At 48.9% G+C, this 19,281-nt stretch overlaps 2 long non-coding RNA genes across 3 annotated transcripts; both read left to right on the top strand.

Annotated features, from left to right (window-relative positions):
* The first annotated feature begins 328 nt into the window (after positions 1–328).
* LOC103555628 (uncharacterized) lies at positions 329–6,187 on the top strand. 2 transcript variants are annotated; one of them, XR_011524705.1, is made up of 6 exons: positions 329–763; positions 2,883–2,990; positions 3,540–3,709; positions 4,109–4,339; positions 4,770–4,964; positions 5,087–6,187. It is a non-coding gene; the product is annotated as an uncharacterized lncRNA (long non-coding RNA). The 2 variants fall into 2 exon arrangements; XR_011524706.1 differs by lacking the exon at positions 329–763 and adding an exon at positions 1,706–2,030.
* Positions 6,188–15,482: 9,295 nt separating this feature from the next.
* LOC139074850 (uncharacterized) lies at positions 15,483–19,062 on the top strand. The gene is made up of 3 exons (XR_011524704.1): positions 15,483–15,594; positions 15,978–16,157; positions 16,969–19,062. It is a non-coding gene; the product is annotated as an uncharacterized lncRNA (long non-coding RNA).
* The last annotated feature ends 219 nt before the right edge of the window (positions 19,063–19,281 follow it).

Raw genomic sequence — 19,281 nt, 5'->3', positions numbered from 1 at the left:
GGTAGAGGGGTGACAAAGGAGAAGCCTGGGGCTGAAGGAGACAGGCGTGGGAAGTCACAGGTGGGAGCCCTCTTCATCCCTCCCAGCCCACCTAGATTTGCTATTTTCCTCCCCACACTGTCCTTCACCTGAGGGCCCCATTGAGATTTGCTGCTCAACGCTCCACCCCCTTCACAGCTGTGGCTTGACCTGTGTGTCCCTGCCCCTAAGGACAGGCTTCCACCCGGACCTGTCTGGGCAAAACCTCTGGGCCGCACTGACTGGTGGCCGGGCGCCTGTGTGGCACCGCCTCTCCTTTCCCCACTCAGGACCCAGCGGTCCTGCCTTCATCCTGCTCTTTGTGCAGCACCCGAGCGTCCCTCCGTTCTCCTAGTCCCCAGTGACCTGTCCAGGAAACACTATCTGGAGCCAATCCGAGAGAAGTCAGGGGACCTTCCACTCCCAGTGGCAGTGGGAGTGAGGGAACTAGGGGTCAGGACCACGTGGGGAGGTGGCTCCTCTGTTCCCTCTTCATGGACTCTCTGGGCAGAGAACCTGGCCCCCAGCAGGGGCACTGAACCCAGGGCAGTGTGGGAAGGGTGCTTCAAAGCCCTATCCAGCACCTTCTCAGGCTTCAGAGGGTGCCTGGTTGACTTCTAGAAACAAGCCAAGCCCCTGGGAGGGGATAACTAGCAGTGCACTGTAGGCGGCGCCAGCCCAGCTTTTGTATTCAGAAAGACCTGGGTTCGAATCCTGGCCTTCCTGACTGTGTGGCCTTGAGCAAGTGAGTAAACCTGTGTGAATCTCGCTTTCCTTTTCTGGAAAATAGAGTAAATATTTAGTTCATCTGGCTGTATGAATGTGAAGTGCTTTGCACAGGCCTTGGTACCCAGTGAACTGGCAACAGGTGAATAGCTTTTCTCCTAAATGTGTTACTGAAGAAGTGGTTCTCAGAGCACGGTCCCTGACCAGCAGCATCAGCATGCCCGGGGTCAGGGTGGGGGTGGGTGTGGGTGTTTGTGGGGGGTGATTGGTATAAATGCAAACTCGCAGACCCTGCCCTAGACTTACGGAATCAGAGACTCTGAGGGCGTGCCGGCAATGTTTTAACAAGCCCGCTGCTGTCTGAGAACCGTCACAGTGACTGCGAATACGGACTGCCAGAGTGTGAAGCCCAGGACACATCCGAATCGCCTGGGAGCTTGTGAAAAATACAGATTCCTGGCCACAAAGCCAGAGCTTGAGGGGGGCCTAGGAATTGCTATTTGAACCTGACACGAGTTTGGTGGGGGCCCCTGCACTAGAGGCTGCCCAGGGGGGAAGGTCACGGAAGGCACTTCAGGTCGTTGCAGGCTCCAGCCTTGGGTGGGGAGGGGATATAAATCTGGGGGAAGATGGAATTTGGACTTTACCCTGAAGTCACTGAGGAAGGGGAGGAGGGAGACCAACGAAGGGAGTGCACGGGGTCTGGACACCTGCCCAACGCCCCAGGCTGAAGAGGCGGGGCCTCTGGGAGGCGGAGTCTCTCCGGCCTCCGCCCTCGGTCTAGTCTGACCTCCCTCCTGGTCCGGTGGGCGCGGGTCGGGAGGGGCCGGGGGCACAGAGCACCAGGCGCTGCCTGGGACCTGTGGGGCCATTGGGGCGGCCGCCGAGCTAGGGGACCGGACGGCCTGTCACCTCGCGCGCCTGAGCTCCAGGTGGCGCTGCGGTGCGCGGACAGCGCTCCGGCCGCGCCTCCCTTGGCCTGTGGGCTGGGAGCTGGCGGCGGCCCTGCCCGGGCGGCGGCGGGGGCGCTGGAGGGCCTGGTGGCGGTGTCCGCGAATAGGGAGGCGTCCCTGTGCGACCCCCGAGCCCCCGGCCGCGGGGCCTGCCCCTCCTGTCCGCAGCCCCAACAGCACTAGCCCTCAAATGCTCAGCACGGTTCATCTGACCGTGGTGACATGGGCCGTTGGTGACACTGGTTCCACGGGACAGTTAATTTCTACTTAAAACGACCTCTCAAGAAGCCGGTGAAACCCCGTCTCCTGCCCGGGAACAGCCGGCCTCTCTCTGTGTGTTGTCACTGTCTGTCTCTTTCCCACTCTGTGTGTTGTCACTGTTCTTGTTGCACCATCCGGGGCACTTGTTTCATGACAAGCCGAGCTTTGCATCGATCATCTCATTTAATCCTAAGGGCAGACCATCCCTGAGCCCTCCCCCCTCATTTTCCAAATCAGTAAATTGTGCCTTAGGGGGGTTCAGTCACTCCCCCAAGTTCCCACAGTTAGTGATATTAGAGTGGACACAGGTCTGCTCAGCCTGGGGCTCTTGTCACTGACCACTGCTTTCCCCATTTCCTTCACTGGACCCGTGGGTCCTTCCTCCTCCTTTCCCTTTTGGACCCCCCCATCCCTCAGGGCCACCCCTTTCCTCCTTCTTTCCCTTTTGGACCCCCTCATCCCTCAGGGCCACCCCTTACCATTGCGCAGGTTGTACACTGCACAACTCTGTAGTCAACATAGAAGTATTGAACCATTAGGGCACTTTTCCATCAGATGGAAGTAAAGGGCTTTGAGGAAGGGGCACATTTTTCTAATTTATGCAAAGTAGCCTTCTGGGCTGCCCCATTGTCCCTGTAGCCACCCCCCACGTTTCTGCCGCCTCTCCCTGGCAGGTGCATCTGGCTTCCTGATTTCATACTGCAATTGGCTTCCTACAGGACCAAGGGTGTCTTCATAGAGCCTGGCCCAGGGACTCTAATTTCCTCTGGTGGAGTGATAGTGCCCTGTGACACTGTGTGACACTGTTCCTCAGTGGGACCTGTACTTATTAACAAGCACATGCTTACCTGTGTGTGTGTGTGTGTGTGTCGGGGGTCACCTTGTCTGCCAGGCCATAACCACCCCTTCTCTGTCCCCTTGCAGGTGACTGTGTCTTGTAAGATGAGACTTTCCCAGCAGGATTCCTGGGTGCACAGGCCAGGTGGATGAGCCCAGTGAGCAGACCACAAAGGAGACACCTCCTGGCCTGAGGCAGGTTGATCCTCCCAGCTGATAACTTCAAAGGCTGGGGTGGGGGGGGGCGGGAATCAGGAGAGGATGCTGGTCTCTGGAGCGCCAGGCTCACTGCAAGGATGGTTCTCACCAAGTGGGGCAGAGATGATGCTGGGAGTGGGGTGGTGGAAGCTGGCCTGGAGTCTGGAGAGGAGGTGGAGGAGGATACGGAGGACCAGTGTCCTGGAAGTGGAAGAGGGGAGGGACACCTAGGCTGCAGTAGGGGAGGGGGAACACCCTGGGCTAGGACCCCAGGCCTGAGGGTGGAGAAGGGAGAGGAGAACTTGATCCTATTGGGAACCCTGGTCTTGGTGTCCAATGTCCTGGCTGATCTCCCTGCCATGGCGGGGCCTTCCGGGAATGGTGGGACTCCCACAGCTTCCCCTATTCCTCCATTTGAGCCTGTACCCTATCTTACCTCAGTTCCTCATTCATTGGATGACTCCCAAAGCACGGAGCTTGCTCCTGGCAGGGGATCTGACCTGTTCCACCCCTCCAGCTCTCACTGCACCCACTTTATGCTTCTAGGGTTTTCTCTACTGCCAAGAAGCAGCTGATCGCCAGCATCCTTGACCTCAGACCTGCCACTTTTTAAGCTCCATCAGATCTGCTGCTTCCTGTGGTGACTGGTGGGCCTGGCTGTTGTGGGCATGCTGTCTCTACTCAGTCATCCTGAGCTGCTGCTGGCTGGGAGAGAGGTTGCTGGGGGGTAGATGGGGAGGCTGCCTTAGCCAATGGGGAGGGGCGATGCTGGAGTCCTGGGGAGAAGTGGCAGTCATGGACAGGAAGGAAGAAGGGGCTGGCGGCAGGAGATGCCAAGGGGAGGGGACCAATCACCAACCAGCCGCTGGCTGGCGGCAAAGGCCTGAAGTGTGCGTGTGTGTGTGTGTGTGTGTGTATGTGTGTGGTGTTGGGGGAGGCAATATACTGTCTGGAACAGAAGTTGCTCAGAGGTCTAGTATAGCCTCCCCGCCCATTTTACAGATGAGGAGACTGAGGCCCAAAGAGGAGAGAGATATTGTTGTTGGGAAGGAACCCTCTGACTTCTGGCCCTCCAAGTGACCTTGACTTCCTCCTACCCCTCTCTCTGTCTCCAGGCGCGGACTGTGGACCCGGGACTGCAGATGCTGTCTCTGCGCACACAGGCACTTCTGTGGCCGCAGCACACTGGTGTGGAAGGCCTCTTTCTCCACCAGCTTCACTTCCTGCTGGGCTCCCCAGTCACCACCGGCAGCTCCCTCTCTCCTTCAAGCCCAGAACCAACCCAGCCTCAAGCCTTTGTTGCCAGAGTAACAAGCCTTCCCTGGGCCTGGGATGCTGATGGAAATGTACTGGGCATTTGGGGGGTTTCCCAGGTTGAAGAACTGACACTGTGGGGGGTGGGGAGTAATTTGTGGGGAGGGAGCTGGGCCCTGATTCCTAGGGCTCTGCTATCAGCCCAGGTTTCTGCTTCCCAAAACTCTGTGTCTGAGGCCTCAGGTTCTTGAGCATGCTTCCTGGTTGCCGTGGCAACCCAACACTTGCAGAACATGATTGGAGACCAGCTTTGTGACCATCCCCTTGACCTTGAGATGTCGAAGGCCACCGGATGGGCCTGGCTGGACATAGACCCTCCCCATCAGCTTCTCCACACCGCAGGGCCTCCCTCTGGCCGCCCCTCCCCATGTGTGGACATGGCTCCCCCTTCCCTTTCCCCACACAGAGGGACCCCCATTTAGTCATTCCTCTATAATCCCAACACCACGCTTCCCTCCCCAGTACCTCCAACACACCACCTGTCTCCCACCTCCCACCCTTTCTCCTCCTACCTCTGCCTGTTTCCCTTGGCAACTCTCTGGAGCCTCCTGGAGACGCCTCAGGACAAGATGGTCCTTCCTGACCAAATCCTTCCCACCACGGGGCCTCCAGTCCCAGCTCCCCAAGGATGGGCATGCAGCCAAGGTGAAGGTGTCGGTGAGATCAGGGGGACAAGGGGCAGCCCGCACCTTCTCCCAGCTGTGTTAGTTTTCTGTGGCTGCTGTAACAAGTTGCCACGGACTCGGTAGCTGAAACAACAGAAATTCATTCTCTCACAGTTCAGGAGGCCAGAAGTCTGCAATCAGTTTCGCTGAGCTGAAATCAAGGTGTGGGCAGAGCCGTGCTCCCTCCAGGGCCTCTAGAGGAGGATCCATCTCCTGCCTCCTCCAGCGTCTGCTGGCTGCAGCGCTCCAATGTCTGCCTTTGTCACATCGCCACCTCTTCTGGATCATCTCCTGCTGCCTCCCTCTCATACAGACACCTGGGATTAGACCTGATATCTTTGGGAAGCTGTTATCAAGTCGACCACAACAGCCTTCCCCCAAATACACACACAGTTGTGACTGCTTCAGTGCGTGAGTTGTGGGAATCGGCCAGGAAAGGATTTGAAGAGGAGTCATCATTATCCCCGGACCAGCTAAGCCAAACTCTCCGGAGCCTCCAGGCAGGCCCACCTGGGCATGGGGATGTGGAGCAGGAAAGAGTGGAGGGGACAACTGTATTTCTCCCCAAGTTGTGCATCCCATAGTCCTTACCCAAAGGCCTCTCTGATGCCACCTGCCCTGCTCTCAGATTGGGAAGCACTAGGGAGTTTGGGTAAGAGCCTGGGGGTAGGCTGAGACAAACCTGGGGGTGGACTGAGGCATCTCCACCTACCAGCTGTGGTTCTCACAGTGTGGACTATGGGCCGGCAGCATCGGCATCACTTGGGAGTTTATGAGAAATGCAATTTCTCGGGCCCCACTCCAGACCTACTGAATCACAAACTCTGTGGCGGAGCCCAGCATTCTGTGTTTACTGAGCCCTCCGGGAGATTCCGACGCACCCTGGAGTTTGAGAAGCACTGTTTTAGACTTTTCATTAAGAAATGTGGATGGGGTGTCCCACACAGCAGAACCCGAAGGACCTCCAACTAGAATATACAACTATGTACCAGGGGCTTTGGAGAGAAGAAGAAAAAGATTGGCAGCAGATGTTAGTCCAGGGCCAATCTTAAAAAGAAATAAAACAAAATGTGGATGCCAGGACCTACAGCAAACACACGGCAAGTGGTGGGATTAAACGAAGTTATGTCCACAGAGGATTTACTGCAGTGCCTGGATCTTCAGAGCAGGTGCTCAGTTGAGATTTGTGGGATGAATGAAGGAGCTTTAAAATGAGTAATGGGATGCAAGTGATGTGGTTTTCATTCACCCAACAAACATTTACTGGGAGCTAGGTCCTGCCTGGGGTGCTTTGAAAGGTGATTCACTGAAGTCCCCAACCTTGCCAGCTCACAGTGAGAGGGGTAAACTGATGGTCACACTGCTGGGTAAGAAGGACCCCAGCTAAGGGATGTCTAGGTGGGCTGAGGGAGCCTGAAGATGGAAGGAAGGAAACCATCACTGCTTTAGGGGCTGTCACACATGCGTTATCTTTCCGATCTGTGAAAAGAGCACTAGAGCAGAGTCCTATTTCCTATATCTACTTGCTGTGTGACTTTGAGCAAATCACTTGGCCTCTCTGTTTGCAGGTGTATTACCTCATCTGCAAAAGGGGAGTCATAATGCAGCACAGGGTTTTGTTTGAAGCAGCTAGCATAACGCCTAGCATCAGTAGGTTCTGAAAGCTGGTAAATATCTTCTTGGAATCCTCCCAACAATCCTGTGATGTAGGTGCTCCCTTCATTTTTTATGCCTAGAAGGAAAGAAATGTGCTAGAAACCTAGGCCAAGATTAGTTATTGCAATGTGGCCCAAACTTTAACATTGAGCTCCGTGGCAGCCAGGATAAGAATGAAATTTGACTCTTACCATGAGAGTTGCTTAATTTGCATAACAAAAGAAGGCACCCCAGCTCCTTGGGGGACCCTCAGCAGGACTACCCTCAGCCTGGCCTTCGCCACCTGCCCTCCCTCCCTCTCCCAGCTGGTGGGGTGGCTGGCTTGGGGGAAGCAGAGTTGCTTCAGCTGAAGGTGCAGCCGGGTGACACTCCTGCTCAGATTCAAGGGGAGGGCACAGAGATGCCACCTCTCAATGGAAGGAGTGTCAAAGAATTTTCGGCCATTGTTTTAAATCCCCACATCAATCAAATCTCAAATTGTCAGATACAGGGACAGCATTTTCAACCTGAAAAGAGAACTTTTCTCTTGTATTTGAACATTTATTTTTTCCTTCAGTGGTGGACCCTGTGCTGGGCTTTGGGGAAGATGGTCCCCCTTGCCTGAGCATAAATAGCAGGGGGTGTGGGGAGAAGAAGGGTGGAGGGCCACACAGAGGCAGGTGCCCTGGGCTTTGGCCCTGGCTCTCTATCTACCAGCTGGTGACCCTGGGTCAGCTTCCTCATAAGCTCTAAGGTCCCTCTGTGTTGAGCAGCCAGGTTCTAGGAGAGGGTTCAGTCTGTGCCTGGGCACCTCTTGGGGGCAGCTGCGGGGAGGTGGGGACAGTGACACAGGCTGTGATAAAGGGATGGGTTTGGGGGCTGGTTCAGGCCTTGGATAAGGGAGGGTGGTGGTCTGTGGAGGCTGGGACCCCCTTCCCAATGGTTTTGGGGGAAAAGAATCCTGTTGCCCCACCCGAGCGTCCCATAGCCTCAGCAGCAGTGGACACCAGTGGGCTCGGGCCAGGTTTCCTTCTCTGCCATCTTGGACCCTCTTGCAGCCTCAGGACCAAGGCAGAACCTCAGAGCTTCTGGTTCCCTCTTAGGCCTCTTCTCTTTTACCGCTGACCCTGGTTCCTCTTCGAGCTTCTACACAGCTGCCCAAGCTGAGGTTACTACTGGGGACCATGGCCCCAGCCTCCTGGTCCCTTCATGATGTCCCAAGCCCCCGATACCTTGTCTCTGCCCCATGACCCCCATCTCTCCTCTTTGCCTAGAGCACTTCTCACCTCCAGCTGGCACCATTCTCTGTATGCCATCCCTCCCAGCAGCTGTAGCCTTCCCCTCCTCTCCTTCGCCCGCCCCCACCCTGTCTTTTCCTGTTGGGTGGCGTTTGCAGATGGTCCTGGGGCTGCTGCAGAGAGTGGAGTGCAAGGCACTCTGATCCTTCTCTTGTACCAGCCACCCTCGGGCTGTGGGAAGACCTCACACCAGCATCTGTGTGTCTGATCTAGAGGTTTCTGTGGAATCATCCTTCAGCCCTAATACCCCCAACATCTCCTGTGGTCCATCCTCATTGAGTGCTCCCATCCCATTTTTTTGAGGTCCTGATTCTCTGCCAGGCAGAGATCTGTCAGGACCTGCATCCCAGCAGCTTTCCCCATGTCCTTCTGCTTAGTTAAATTCCACCTACCTGTGGCCCCATCTTCCTGGAATATGGCTGCATCTTTCATGGCTCTAACCCCACCCACCCTGCTAATGGCCTTCATTCCCTTTCTTAACTCTGGTGGTTTTTGACCTGACTCTCCCCAGGCTCTTATTTATTTATTTTTTCTTGAGGAAGATTAGCCCTGAGCTAACATCTGCTGCCAATCTCCTCTTTTTGCTGAGGAAGACTGGCCCTGAGCTAACATCCGTGCCCATCTTCCTCTACTTTATATGTGGGACGTCTACCACAGCATGGCTTGCCAAGCGGTGCCATGTCTGCACCCGGGATCCGAACCGGCAAACCCTGGCCGCCGAAGCGGAACGTGCGAACTTAACCACTGCGCCACCGGGCTGGCCCCTCCCCAGGCTCTTTTAGGCCCCAACCAACTGGCATCAACCTTCTATTCCCTATGCTCACGTTAAGGACATCCCTTCCCCAGCAAGCTCAGGCCCTCAGTCCAATCCTCTCCCCTTTTCTGAGCCCAGCTCCAATGAATTCTCTGAACCCCCAATCCTGAAAATCTGTTTCTGTTTTCCTAGCTTCATCCAATTTCCCCTTCTTCATTCTTCTCTAACCCACCCAGGCTGTGGACAACTTCTTCCGAATGAGACCCTGTTCCCTACCCTCAACTCTCCTTCATCTCAGAAGCCGGCTTCATCCTACATCCCTGGACACTCATACATGAGGGGTCTCATCCTGGCCCTCCTGTTCCTTTTCCTGCTGCTGGACGGGCCAGGCCAAGGGACTCGGAGGCAGTGTGTTGGCCTGCAGCCTGATCCGTGCTCTCCTTTCTGGATCTTGGTGTGTTCCTTCTGGGTCGGGAGAAAGGAGTGGTGGGCTCATGCTGAAACACATCAGACCTGATATTTTGCTGGGAGGTCTACCCTGCCTGCCCCTGAGATTAGGTAGGATGGGAAAGTGGGGATGGGAGCCTGGATGTGTGTGTGGCTGGGGGGTGGGCCATAGCCCCTGAAGTACAAGATTGGCCACGCTCATCTTCCAGCACTCCCTGTGTGAGAGGGACACAGTGTGGAAGTGTCTCTGGGTTGGCCCCCAACCAGAGGCAGTTTGGGAGTGGGAGACGGGAAGTGAGGGGTCCTCGCAGGTGGGGTTTGCAGAGGGTGGTGGCTGAGGGTTGCCATCTCGTCTCTTTGACTTGTCTTGGCTCTATTGGAGGGCGCCTTCCTGGATGGAGCCTTTGCTCTTCCCCTGCCCCTTATGCCCCGGCAGGTCTTCCCAGCTGCCCTCTGCAGCAGTCCCAGCCACACTGTGGGTCACTACATTGGAGGCGTCCCACTGCTACTCAATGGCATGGTCCCTTGAAGGACCTCTGACCCTGTCCTGTCTCCTGTCCCACCTGTCACACCCATAGCGTCTGGCCCAGCAGCAGCTCGAGATGACATTGAATGACCCTTTCAGCATTCAGACTCACCTTCCCCAAACCAGGCTCCGGGTCTGGGATTGCCCCCCACACGACTAAAGGGAACATCACTACCTGGTGAGGTCTGACCCATGAAGACAGAACCTGAGAGCCTACAGCGTGACCTCTTCCTAGGGGCCTTCTCTGTGCCTCTTTCCCTCTTCCTTCAGCATTCCTGCTTCTCTCCTCTCCCCATCCTTCCCTGGATGGGAGATGATGCAGAGGTGGGGCCTCCCCAGTCTGGAGAGTGGAGGCAGGGCCCCCTCGCTTGGCAGTCTCAGGCAATGAGATCAGTTCAGCTTTTCGGTGTCTCCCCTCTTTTGCTTATGCGGGGTCCATTCCTGGACCATATTTACAATTCCTTCCCTAGCTGCCTCCTCCTGAGTCCCCTCTTCCAACTTCTCACTGCGCCCAGTCAGGGCTCGGTTTGGTGTGGCCTGTGACTGGAGTCCATTGTTGCAGAAGAGGGTGCAGCTCTAGAACGTGCTTCTATGAGGAGACTCTAAAGTTAAGGCTAGAGAAAGAGTCTTCATCACTTATCAATACCTTCTTAAAGGAGGTATTTTTTTTTTTTTTTAATAGAGGAAAAGCAATTCCAGGCCTCTCAGCCTGGTTCAGCCAAAAAATTCCTAGGAAGAGTGGGGGCGGGACTGGGACCCCTGATGCCCTCACTTTCACCCACGCATCCTCACTTTCACCTTGTTTCTTTAAAGTCACTCAGTGACCTTCCTACTTCCTGGAGGCTCACAGCATAGCTGGCAAACAGAAGGGCTTGTTTGTGTCTCTGTATCTGGGCCTGGGAAGGGGTAGTGGCTAGCTTTTAAGGTTGGGGAGCTGAGCATACTAAATGCATGGCTGGGGCCTTTATATCCATCTGCACAGCCAAGGCCTGGGGAGCGATTTCAAGTTTCAGCTCCTACACTTCCTGTGTGCCAAAGCTACCTCAGCCTCCTTTTCAAAAAAAAAGCACAACAAAATTTATCATGGAAATGTTCAAAATATATAAAAATAGAGAAAATATAATAAACCCCCATGTACCCATCACCCAGCTTTGACAACCATTCACATTTGACTGATCTTGTTTTCTTTATATACCCACCCCCATGCTCTGCCCCTCTTCCCAACCCCAACATTACTTTCATTAAAATTTTTATTGAGATCATTGTTGATTCACATGCAGTTGTGAGAAATAATACAGAAAGAGCCTTTGCACACTTTCCCCAGTTCTCCCCAATGGTAACTGCTGAAATCGGCAAACAGCCCTTGATGATTAAGTATTTAGGTACTAAAGTTTTTTCCTTTTTGCAATTACTGATGATAACTTTCAGCTGTTTAACCCGCCCATTGTTAACTGTGCTGCTCAGGTAGTATACTATCTGACGCCCACTAGGCTCCTATAGATAACGTCTCCCTGGAGCCTGGGTCCCCATGGGAATGGGTGTGTGAGCTGTTTTTCAGGAATTAGAACTCCTTGTCCACTTCAGGCCAGTTGAGACTACCCGCTCATCAACTGGGCCCGTGCAGATGTCCAATAGGTGACCTTTTGACATCAAGAGGCTTAAACTCCACCCTCACATCATGCTCACGCCGCCATTTTGTGAACATGGGTGCTATGAAGAGGCATGCAGTCTGACTACGCCTGCGCAGATCATCAATTACCTCACCTCTCCTCACCTCCAATCACCTCTCTCCACATTTCAGACCACCTTGCCCCCATCCCACAAATATCCCTGAGTCCCTATTTTCAGGGAAGTGAATTTGAGGCTCATGCTCTCACTTCCTCACGTGGCTGCCTTGTGAGTAAACCCTCTCTCTGCTACAATCTTCTCATCTTGGTGTTTGGCTTCCTGGGTGGCGGGCAAAGACGAACCTGGTTCTGTAACAAATGACGAGCCAGCCAGGAGCTAAGTCCAGAGGGACCTTTTTGCCTGAGACTCATCAGCCCCTTGCCAGGGTGGAGAACCTGTGGAGTCCAGCAGCTGCCGGGAGCATTTCCCCTGGGACTGTTCCGGGATTCTTTCCTGGCTTGGCGCTGCCAACTCCTCGGCGCATATTTTCACTTTGCAGTAGAGAGACGGTTTCTCGGTTTGGACGACGTCTTTTTGGTGAGTAAATTTGGTACAAGTGACCACATTCTTATTTCTTCTTCAAGTCTGGCTTCCAAAAGGAAGCCTTGGTTTGGCAGGGGACGCCCTCCGTGACTTCCAACAAAGGAAGCCTTGGTCCGGCCTTCATTGTGAGGGTCTTGGTTTGGAGGATGCTCGATAATAAGGAAGAATTAGGGATCTGTTCACAGAAGTGCTCTTGGCTTGGTTTGGTTTGGTTTGGTTTTGAGATCTGGTTCCAGCTGCAGCATAAGTATACTTTGACCGGCCGTGTCTAAATTATGCTAATTTGATTCCCACCTGCAGCCCCCTAGGCTGCATTCTTCTAAATTGGACAACTTTTAGTTACAAGTCCATGAAAAAGAAAAAGATGGTATTTTTCTGTAACACCATGTGGCCACAGTCAGAGAGCTCTTACGATGACTAGTCTTAAGAACTTAATCAAATTTGGAATCTCAGCTTCCACTCGTGGTCTTACAGATGCTAATGAAAGCTCCACACCCCACCCCCACCTCGCCACTGCCTGGTTTTGGAGGTGCATGTTCCTTCCCGGGGAGCTCTCCTCTGCCTGGTTTCAGAGAGTCCTCTTTCCACCCCCAGGAGCCCTCCTCTGTCTGGTTTCAGAGAGTTCTCATTCCACCCCCGGGAGCTCTCCTCTGGTTTTGGGCACTTGGAGTGATTCCAGGCTGGCCCCTTGATCAATCCTTGACTGACAATCTGGAACCATGTTTTGTCTCCTGTCAAGAGCTTGTTGAGGATTTTAGGTGCCTACTAAGTCAGTCGTGCAGACAGAGGACCGGTGATTTATTCTGTGAACTGTTTTGGCTGGGAACTGTTGTTTGTGTGAGCTTTATCTTGATAACTCTCGGGAAGAGGCTGGGAGGGCGAGGCCTGATCACTTCTTTCCCTTCTTTGTCTTGTTCGTCAGCTTCTCTGTTGTTATCAAGTTGGGGTTCAGTTTAGGCTGGACCTGAGCAGAACCTAGACAGTCTGTAAAATCAAAACTTGAAAAACTTTCTGCCAGGGACTTCGCTCTCAACCCTGGCAGTGGGAGTCCCAGCCCCAGACCACTCCAGGCCTTTGCCTCTTGCCTCTCTGGCTTGCCTTGTGCTGGCTCAGGGACTAAGTGCCTGTGCTGAATGGGACTTGACTAAATCTTATAACTATGTTGACACCTGCAGTCGGGCTCTGCACCCTTCTCTGGCCCACTGTCAGTCAGACACTGACGGTGCTTTACCACCATGGGGAATGCCCCAAGCATCCCCGGAGACTCACCGATTGGGTGCACTTTAATTAATTGGAAACACTTTCAACTTTGGGTGGGTTATGCCCCAGAAACTCCATCTTGGAGAAAACTTGAGTGGTTTCTCTGTGCCTTTACGATGTACTTGGACAGGTAGATCAACCCGTAATGTCATTTGAGTTACAACCCAATTTCTGAGAAATCAAGAGCCGCTGTCCTAGGAAAATCCTTGTAAGACTGGAAATGCAGCTTTAGAGGCAGTTCCACCCATTTCCCTTATCTCAGAGAGCTTGCAAATCCTCTGGGGACTATCTAGCCCATCACTAATTCCTAAGACTGAAGAAAAAAAAAAGGAAAAAGGCCAAAAATGACCAGAAGAGCGCCATCGCCAAAAATCAAGCATCGCGAGTGTCTTCTCCACAAACATTAGTAAAAAGGCTCAAAACAAAATTTGGGTTCACAACTAGGGAGCCTTGTACCTGATGCATGGCAGTAATTTTAAAACAATAGCTGTGCAGTCTCTGTGTATGTGTGTCTATGTGTATGTTATATGTGTGTGATATTTTTACCTTGGGATGGTATGGCCAAAAATTAAGAGCTATGTTTAATTGGCTTAAAGTAAGCACTTACCTAAATTATTTCTAAATGGAAAAGAAATTAACCCAAATGTCTTTTAAGTTAAGATGATATAAAATTAATCTTTGGTAAATGAAAGCTTATTTAAATTTGTTGGTTTGATTAAAATGGACATGTCCTCCAGAGTTAGCAGTGGATATGATGCAGACATGCAGCCTTGAATCTACATTTATTGGTCAAATAAGCTGATGTTATCTCTATTACAAAACTGGTTAGCAAAAATACTAATTTAAAATGATGGCTAATTTTGTCTAACATCTCACGAAGTTTTATAGGCAATCTAAATAATTATTGGGAACGAGTAAACTAGATGTGAAAAAGACAAAAGTGTTGGGTGAACTTTTTAAAATAATTATGTCTTATAACACGTATATTTAAAATAACTTCCAAAATCTTTCTGGTAACTTGAAACTTTGAAGTGTTTCTAGGTAAAATTGGATGATAAAAAACTCACTGAATATCTGGGTCATTTTTCATATAAGATAAAATACTGAAACATTATCATTAGACATGTCTAGATTTATCTATCTACTTTTGGCTTCTTATTACAAAGAAACTAAAAGGTGTTTAGGTCTATTAGTAAACATGTCTTGTATTTTACTAAGATTGTACATGAAGTAGCACGTTTCTAGAAATTATAAAACATATTTATAAATTTGCCAAGCCACAGCATGCTAATGTAAAGGACAGTTCATAACTGCTTAGTTTTTAGTTTTTACTAGGGTCTGTAAGGGTTAAAAATTCTAATTAATATATATGCAATTTAAAGCTACTAAAAATTAATAAGGCAAACAGCTCTGTATACAAGGAAATTAAAATGTATGTTTTCAGTAAAGAAGGTATAAAGAATGGAAGCATTTTTGTTCGTTAGTTTAAGAAAGATAAATTTGTCCTTAAGTACTAGAAGGGAAGAAAGAAAGCATGGGACAAATTCTGAATGTAAAAAGAAAGTTATAGAAGGTTTGTGAAAGAGAAATTCTGAAGGGAGTTTTATGCCTAGTCAAGTTGGCTAGGATTAAAGTAAATTCAATTAAGTAAATGAATTTTAACGTAAAACAAAAAATATGAGCTGGTGCAAAAATTAAAATTTGATTTTCTCTCTCAAAAGGATAATTTTCTTGAACTTTTGGTCTGCTCTTGATAAAGAGGTTATAAAAGGTTTTTTTTCTTTATTTTTGAGAAAGTCTACCCAAAAGACAGAGAATAAGCTCTCTCTATTAAGATCTTTTGACTGTTTTAACTGTTTACCCTTGACTGTTTCTTTTGTCACTTTGAATAGATAACTGAGTGTTGTTTCCTATCTGAACAAATGTTTTAAAACCTTTTGATATTTTTGACAAGTGCCCCCCCCCCACCCGCCCCGCTGCAAATACTCAAATTCTGAATAAAGGCTTTCTTTTGGCCTGGAAGAAGCAAGAGAATTTCTCTGAGGATTTTCAGAGGGCCCCTGAGACTTGTCAAAGAGATTTTCTCTCTCTTCCTATAAGGAGGAAGACACTAAGCTAATTAGGCTTATTTGGTATGTTAAATTACATGGGAAGCATTGCCAAATAAGTGATGATAAACTTTCTTAGGTGGTATTATGTGGAAAATACTATTCATATAAATGGTTTAAAAATTATATAACATTCCTAAAATTCTGATCAGTCCTGGTTGTCAGCCATAATTCTGGTTATTATTTTAAAGTATTGTATGTCACAAATTAACCAAATTTCTTTGTCAGTTGCCATTTTGGAATCTTATTGTTTACAGACAGTTAATGTTTTACTCTGATGCTTTTGCAAAATATGGTTTGTCTTCAGAGAAATTCATGGAAAGGACTCTGACACTCTAGAATACAGGTTTCCGATAAACTTTCAGATTGTAAAAGTGAACAGGGTAAGAAATTACAGAACTCTAACAGAGAAACTGATGACCTCATAAAACTGCCAACAGAACAGTAAGATCAAGAATTGATTACACAGGACTGAAGGAACTAATGAGGATGATTATGATTTATATGACTTTTCATTTGAGATATTGCTGATTTTTTTGATGTTCTGTTTTGTTTCCAGATTTAAGGAAGTCTTTTTCTCTCATGCTAACTATAACTTATGTCAATTTGATAAATTATACCTTTGTAAGCAGATTTGAAACATTTCTTTCTTTCTCTACCTGATCCCTCCAGGATTTGAAAACTCTTAACGAGTGAGTATAGTTTTCATGGCAATATAGTTATTTGCATAAGTAAGTTCAATAAGAATCTCTTCTCCTTATAACAGGACACAATTGGAAATATTGCTTATCTTACCAAAGCTTTGACTGGAATGTCATATTTGAGAGAAGCATACAGGCTCAGATACGACAAGACAACTTTTGAGGAATAAAGGTTGACTTCCTGGGATAAAGCCACTTGGAAACATTAGCCTGGTACCTTGTTTACAAGGATTCCAGCAACCCAGGTAAGTAAGGAAGGTCATTTATTTGGCAGGTGCCCGGAACCTCAAAATACTTTGGGCAATCTCAAGAGAAGAGAGGAATCCACCCAAATCTGTAGGTATTGCAGGCAAAATCTGATGACAAGTCTTTGGCTTGGCTTTCCTGGCCTCAAGAGGCCTTTAAAGTTCAATCTGAGATTCCTCAGAAAGAGTTTCAGCAAAGCAGATTTGAAAGAACCTATATAATCAATTGTTATTCTTGCTGTACTTATGTAAATAATTGGGCTGAGTTTATTAAAACTAAACTTATTTTGCAAACTGATTAGTCTTAATTTGGCTATCTTTGGTAAAAATGAGGGTGATTTTAGAGAGAAAAATTATGTTTCAATAAAAACTATAGTACACATACATGGTATTAAATTCTAATGCTGATAATTGTCTTTGAGGTTTTTATTTTATATCTGTTAACTGGACTGGATCCTGAATTCTTCTAGTCTCTTGAAATATCTGGCTACAAATCTCCAAATTAACGTTTTAAATTTTTCCCCATCATTTTCATTTGGAATCATTGAGAACTGAACCTGCCCTTTTTCCTGAAACCTTGCAAACTGAAGCTGGACAACTTGATATAAACTTAAGAGAGACTCATGTCTGTTGCTGTGTAAGACACTCAGTAAGATACCTGAACACCTGATGACATCATCGGAGACATTTCAAACTGCAAAAGATGCTTCGACTCTGACACCTAGAAATCTTTTGACTGGCTGCCACCTTGACTCAGAAAGGTTTATAATTTGCTCCACCATTAACCTTGTTTTTCTTTTTGTCTCTCTAGAAATACTCCTTATCAAATACCTGGTTACTTGCTAACACAATATAGGCTGAACTTTGGGAGCCTACCTGCATCACCATCTTACTAAGAGACTGGTTCAATGAGATGGAACAACCTATGCCCCTCATCAAAAGGATAATCCCTCAAGACTGAAGATGAACAACAAAAGAGGGGATTGATACCAGTCAACAGAATGTTGACATAAGGGAAGCCATATTGTAAAACAGAAACCATACCGTAACTTTGAATGACTTCTGATTAACTAACCCAGACATGGTCTGTATATTTTATGAACCCTCTCAGCTGCTATAAGATGATAACTTTGCTCTTTTGAGTTCCTTAGGAATGTGATGACCCCCAGGCAGAGAGTCTGTGCTGATGGGCATCATCAATGACAACTGAAAGATCAGGATATAGGCTGTTGCTGTGGTCTCTGATGCACATCCAGTAAAACAAAAGACTATCAGGAACTGAGACCAGATGTCTGCCCCACCTGGAGATCAGATGGAGGCCCCACTGGGATTAGGTCTATTTTTCAGGGATTGTTAAAATTTGGGTTGTCTAAACTTCTTACCCTTCTGGTAAGCTGAGAAAAAGAGAATATTTCCAGATGAGTGCTAAACTGTTTCATTCCTTTAACCCAGATCTATGCCCCAATTCAGCAGGAAGTAGCTAGATTAGTCATTGCCCCAAATTCCTCAAAATAAGGAATGACCAAAGAATAGGGGGGATTGAAACCGGCAAACAGTCCTTGATGATTGGGCATCTAGGTACTAAAGTTTTTCCTTTTTGCTATTACTGATTATAGCTTTTAGTTGTTTAACCCACCCATTGTTAACTGTGCTGCTCAGGTAGTATGCTATCTGACTCCCACTAGGCTCCTACAGATAACGTCTCCCTGGAGCCTGGGTCACCATGGGAATGGGTGTGTGAGCTGTTTTTCAGGAATTAGAACTCCTTGTCCACTTCAGGCCAGTTGAGACCACCAGCTCATCAACTGGGCCCGTGCAGATGTCCGATAGGTGACCTTTTGACATCAAGAGGCTAAAAACTCCACCCTCACATCATGCTAATGCTGCCATTTTGTGAACATGGGTGCTATGAAGAGGCATGGCGTCTGACTACGCCTGCGCAGATCATCAGTTACCTCACCTCTCCTCACCTCCAATCACCTCTCTCCACATTTCAGACCACCTTGCCCCCATCCCACAAATATCCCTGAGTCCCTATTTTCAGGGAAGCGAATTTGAGGCTCATGCTCTCACTTCCTCACGTGGCTGCCTTGTGAGTAAACCCTCTCTCTGCTACAATCTTGTTATCTCGGTGTTTGGCTCTCTGGTTGGTGGGCAAAAACGAACCTGATTCGGTAACACTGCTATAGACTGAATATTTGTGTCCCCCGCAAATTCTTATGTTGAAACCTAATCCCCAATGTGTTGGTATTTGGAAGTGGGGCCGTTGGGAGATGATTAGGTGCCCTTATAAAAGAAACCCCACAGAGCTCCCTTGTTGCCCCTTCCACCATGTGAGGACACAGTGAGATGGCCATCCATGAACCAGGAAGCGGTTCCTCACTAGACACCAAATCTGCCAGTACCTTGATCTTGGAGTTCCCAGCTGCTAGCACTGTGAGAAACAAATTTTTGTTCACAGCCATCAGTCTGTGGTATTCTGTGAGAGCAGCCCGAATGAACTAACACAGTAACATTTTGCAAAACTATACTATACTATCACAACCCGGATACTGACATTCATATAATCCACCAATCTTATTCAGATTTCCTAGTTTTGTACTCTTTTTGTGTGCATTAGGCTCTGTACAATTTTAACACCTGGGTAGGTTCCTGTATTCACCACCACAGTGTAAGAAATGTACAGTTCCAGCACCAAAGGATCACTGGTGCAGACGTTTTATGACCACACCCACCTCCCTCCTGCCACCTCTTTCACTTCGGCCCTAACACTTGGCAACCACTGGATCTGTCTTCTGTTTCTAAACTTTTGTCATTTCTAAAATGTTATATAAAAGGAACCATACATCATGTAATTTTTTGGGATTGGTTTTTTGCTCAATATAATAACCTGGCAATTCCTTCACCTTGTTGTTTGGATCAATAATTTGTTTCTTTGGATTGCTGAGTAGTATTCTATGGTATGGCTGTACCATAGTTGAACTCTTTACCTGTTGAAGGACATTTAGGTTGTTTCCAGTTTTTGGCTATTATGAGTAAAGCTGCTATGAACACAGTGTACAGGTTTTTAAATGTACAGGGATATTGAATTAGCTACCACATTCTGGGGGCAGAGGGGCTTACT

This window comes from Equus przewalskii, chromosome 12 (assembly GCF_037783145.1).
Source record: "Equus przewalskii isolate Varuska chromosome 12, EquPr2, whole genome shotgun sequence".
In the NCBI taxonomy this organism is placed as follows: Eukaryota; Metazoa; Chordata; class Mammalia; order Perissodactyla; family Equidae; genus Equus; species Equus przewalskii.
The sequence above is the reverse complement of the archived record's forward strand: the minus strand, read 5'-3'. Positions and strand labels throughout refer to the sequence as shown.